Source organism: Miscanthus floridulus, chromosome 5 (genome assembly GCF_019320115.1).
Source record: "Miscanthus floridulus cultivar M001 chromosome 5, ASM1932011v1, whole genome shotgun sequence".
NCBI lineage: Eukaryota > Viridiplantae > Streptophyta > Magnoliopsida > Poales > Poaceae > Miscanthus > Miscanthus floridulus.
This window is the reverse complement of record NC_089584.1, coordinates 129,456,340-129,461,103: the sequence shown is the minus strand read 5'-3', so window position 1 is coordinate 129,461,103 and position 4,764 is coordinate 129,456,340. Positions and strand designations below refer to the sequence as shown.

Here is a 4,764-nt window from a genome sequence, read left to right as displayed (position 1 = left end):
TATGTAATAAATTCGTTCACTAAGGTGTTGTTTGGTTTGAGGTTCTCACCCCGTAAACAGTTGACGCCGCAATCTAATGCACCTCCTCGTGTTTGGTTCACGTAGTCCGTAATTGATACCGGTGTCAACCGTTACGGGCCCGTACAAAAGCGTCGTGATCCCCGCCCACCATCCGGCGCTAACGGATCCCCAACCTGTTTGGTTGACTAGGTTCGTATCGTTGTTGGTTCGTGAAGAAGTATTGCTGACTGATCTGTGTGAGAGAAAAATACTGTTCCGACTGAAAATTTACGATCATTTACGACAAGCCATAGCCAAACGAACAGGCTTGCCTCCCTTGCGCGAAACAAACAAATCAAGGGTATCAAATACGTGGAACAAATAGCGCCGTGACGTGATCCTATTTATGTTGGCGTTTACAAAGCAGAAACAAACAACACCTAAATTCTAATGTAATACTTCCTTCGTTAAAAAAAACTTATGTTTCGAATTTTTTTTCAAGTCAAACTATATTAAGTTTAACTAAATCCATAGAAAAGTTTGCTAACATTTATGACATCAGATAGATATATTATTAAAATATATTGCATGACGAATCTAATGATACTTATTTGATAATATAAAGCATTAGTATTTTAGTATTTGAATTTGGTTAAACTTTAAATAGTTTGACTAAATACAAAACTAAAACATCATTTTTTTTAAGACTAGACGGGGTATAAGATTCCAGATCGTGATAGAACACGAGTCGAAGCTAGTTCCCTCTAAATTGGATTGATAAACCCCCAAAGAAATATAATATAATGTAATATATATACACACATGTGCAGTGTTACAACTTTAGAACGAAGAACTGCTATACACAGTATCTAAGTGTTAAAATAGGATAAAATTTAATGATACCTATTTAGTATGACAAGTATTAATACTTTATATAAATTTGGCCAAACTTAACATACTTTAATATAACACTATTCTATAATTGTATTTTTTTGGACGGAGAGAGTAGTGTATAAATTGTCTCATATAATTCTAAAAATTTAGCTCATGACTTGCGAAACAGTCATTTCTTTCTATCACCTCTTTCTCTCCTTCGTGTCATAAAAAATAGTAATACATGAGACAACCTATGAAACTACTTGTTTTGGAGACAACTTTAGAATGAAGAAACTGCTATACAGAGTATCTAAACATTACGTAGTTTATTGTTTATTTGTACCTACAAATTCACAATTCCAGTCTAGATTTTCTGAAGAACAGCAGACATGTTCGCTCGTGGCTTGCACAGAGCTTCGAGGGGGACAGCCTTAGACATGATGGTGCCAGTAGCTGTTGCCATGTCAACTTCTGCATCCCCAATCCCTGGTCCAATCGAAGCATTGGAGCAGCACCCCCAGGACGAGACCCATGGTTCGCATTGCGAGATTCTCACCGGGACACCTGCGCCTCCCCATCCCAAATGGCATCATAAACTTGCCCTCTGCTCTGCCGTGCTCGAACCTCTCCGGCCTGAACTCCTCCGGGTCCTCCCATATCGCCGGATCCCTGTGGATGGCGTACGCATTGACAAGGATCATCGACCCTGCCGGGACGTCGTACCCGTGGATCTTGCAGTCGGCGGACGCCTCGTGCGGCAGTAGCATCGGCGCGGCCGGGTAGAGGCGAAGTGTCTCGCTGATGATGCAGTGGAGGTACGGCAGACGGGGAAGGTCGTTCTTGTCGAGAAGACGACCCCCTCCGACGTTCAACTCGATTTCTTCTTGCGCCCTTTTCAGCACATCTGGGTGGTTAAGCAGGAGCGACATTGCCCATTCCATAGTCGTTGAGGAGGTCTCTGTGCCGACGCCGAGCAGATTCTTCAATCCAGATACGATACCAGGAAAAAAGCATCAGTGAAAGAAAGCATGATAATTAGCTGCACAGAAGTAGAATTATTTAATGACATGGAAACATGCGTAGTGCTACTCACTGGCACGAGAGCGCGGATAAAGGTGTCCGTGTAGACATCAGGCTCTGTTTTCTGCAGTGACAGCATGACGCCGATCATGCCCATCTTCTCGTCCGAATCGCCGGCATCGGCCTCGCCTTTCTTGCGTTCCAGCTGCTTCAGCTTCTGCCTCTCTGCATCGATCATCTTGTCAAAGAACAAGTTCCTTCGCTTAACCACGTCCGCGAGCTTCCTCTTCGCGCCGTACACATCGAGCCACCGCAGCAGGGGCATGTAGTCCCACTGGTTGGCCACACCAACAAGCGGGATGATCTCCTCGATGATCTCCTTCATCTCCCGCGCCTCCTTGGACATGTCCTCGTCCGCGTCGTCAGAGTAGGTGTTCCTGGTCTGCGCCATGATCTCCATGAGGACGCTGTGGGAGAGGTTAAACAGCCTCCGCTTCAGCTCGACCCTGGCGGCGGCTCCCGGCGCGGAGGCGGAGGCGCGGGCAAGGCGGCGCAAGCATGGCGCACAGCTCGCGGGCGATTACGGTGTCGGACATGATGTTGACGCGGTGCGCCGAGAGGAGGTGCACGGTGGAGACGCGGCGCATGGTGCGCCAGAGCGCGCCGTAGTTGGCGACGGTGAGCACCGAGTAGTCGAAGGAGACCTCACGCGCGGACGGGAAGTGCGGGCGGTTGGCGATCGTGACGTCGAGCTCTCCGGAGAAGCACTCCTTGGCCAGCGCCGCCGAGCCGATGACGACGGCGTGGCGGCCGCCGAGGCGCAGGTGGACAACTGGGCCGTGGCGCGACACGAGGCCGGCGAGCGAGGTCTGGAGCGGCTTCTTGAGCAAGGGGAGGTGGCCGAGGATGGGGAACGCGAACCGCGGGCCAGGTGGCAGCCGTTGCTGCTTCTTGCGCCTCATCAAGAGGTGGTGGAGCAAGACGAGGAGCACGGAGGTGACCACGGCGACGTAGTAGAATCCCTCCATGGTTCCTCTGTGGTGAAGCGGCGGTGATGGTGGAGCGTGCGATGACCACGACGACCAGTTCTAGCTGTGGGAAGTGCTGTATATGTTGTTCTTCTCCATTGACATTATTATATGATATAATGGATGGGCGTGGTCATATTTATATGAGGCCAGATTTATTATATGATATAATGGATGGGCGTGGTCATATTTATATGAGGCCAGATCGCGGACAGGCTTCGCTCTTCAAAAGCAAAAATGGCGACGAACTTGTGGCTATGAGATGTTTCGCTGTTGATTGTCGCACGTTTGTCAATGGTTATCTTCGTCTCCTTCTCCACGGATGTTTTGTGCGGTGACTCCGTGAGCCGGAATCCAGAAGCTTTGACGCCTCTCACAAAGGAAGCAACCGCAGCAGCAGCTCGTGACAAACTGGGCTGCCAATTCGCTCTTGGAAGGGTCAACAGTAGTCTCTAGAAACAGCCGTACTGGAATTCTTCGCGGGTGTTAGGGCCGGTTTGTTTGCATGGGACAGACTGACACTACTTTTTAGTCCTTTTTAACTAAATAAGAGGGACTATTAGAGGGACTTTTAGTCTCTAGTCCATTAGTCCCTTGTGAGAGGCTTTTTAGGGCTAATGTATCAACTTTACAGGTCCTTATCCTCCTCTCTCTCCTCCCTTACCTCTTTCCAAAGGAAGAAGAACAACCTCTTTAGTCTCTTTTAGTCCCTGAAACCAAACATGTTATTTAGTCCCTCTTTTAGTCTTCTTTTAGTCTCTAGTCTCTAGTCCATGGAACCAAACAGGGCCTTACTTTCCGTGCGGGGACGCCGCAACCGCATAGGAAACTCCTGGCCGCCTTCTTGCTTGTCCCGTTACCAACTTTCTTTCTGCAAAAGAATCATCCTTCATTTAGCCCCTACAATCCTAAGGTTTAACCGCAAGAGGGAGATGGGACACTGTCATCTTAAATTCTTTCCACCGTTAGATTTCAAGATGTACGGGCTCCCATCGATTTCTAATGTGTAATCGTCTAAAATATCTGTTCCCGTCCCCCCTTCCTCCGGAAGCATCAGCGCAGACACCGCCTTCTCTCGACGCCTCCGCTCGCCCGACTCCGCCGCCATCCCTCCCAGCGCCGGTGCTCCTCCCCTTCCCAGCTCCGCCGCCGCCTCTCCCCACCGCCGTCGCCGCCTCTCCACCCCTCCCGAGACCGGTAAGCCCCAGCGCGGCGGCACGGGCGCAGCCGTCCTTGGCTCGGGAGGCCTCCGACAATAAAGGTGTGTTGTCTCTCTTCATCCTCTTCCTCTACCCCTTCACCTTCCCCTTCCCCTTCCCTTGCTGGCATCGGAGACGGTGTAGATCGGCGCTTCCTGGTCTTCGTCGCTGGGGAAGGGCTCCACCCCTTCAACCTCCTGGCAGCATCGTTTGTCCTCGTCGTGTCAGGCCACGTCCTAGAGGGAGATGCAGTGTGTTGTGCTGTTCAATGAAACCCTAGCAACCGTTTTGTGTACCTATTTTATTTAGGTTGGATTCAGTTGTTTTTTCAGGGTAATTTTAGGGTTATTTTCCCTATAATACCGTTGGTGAAGAGGGTTTGTCTACTTACTTTGCAATTTAACCTATTGTGCTTATTTCTTATTGATTATGCAGCTCACAGGCAGCTAAATTGTGATGTGTTGCTAAATTGTGATGTGTTGCGTATGCTCAATTAGTCCTTCATGTGTAGGTATTTTTCATAAATCCTCATTTTGTTGTTAATTTTTTTTCTTTTTCTCCATACAATGAGATAATAAACATGACGGTTTCCTTTCGATTAATTTAGTTTAGCGTACGATAGCTGAGCCATACGCTAAGAA

The 4,764-nt window shown here is 48.7% G+C and overlaps 1 pseudogene; it reads right to left on the bottom strand.

Moving 5' to 3' along the window:
* Positions 1-1,019: 1,019 nt before the first annotated feature.
* LOC136453573 (cytochrome P450 81Q32-like) lies at positions 1,020-3,048 on the bottom strand (annotated as a pseudogene).
* Between the last annotated feature and the right edge of the window lie 1,716 nt (positions 3,049-4,764).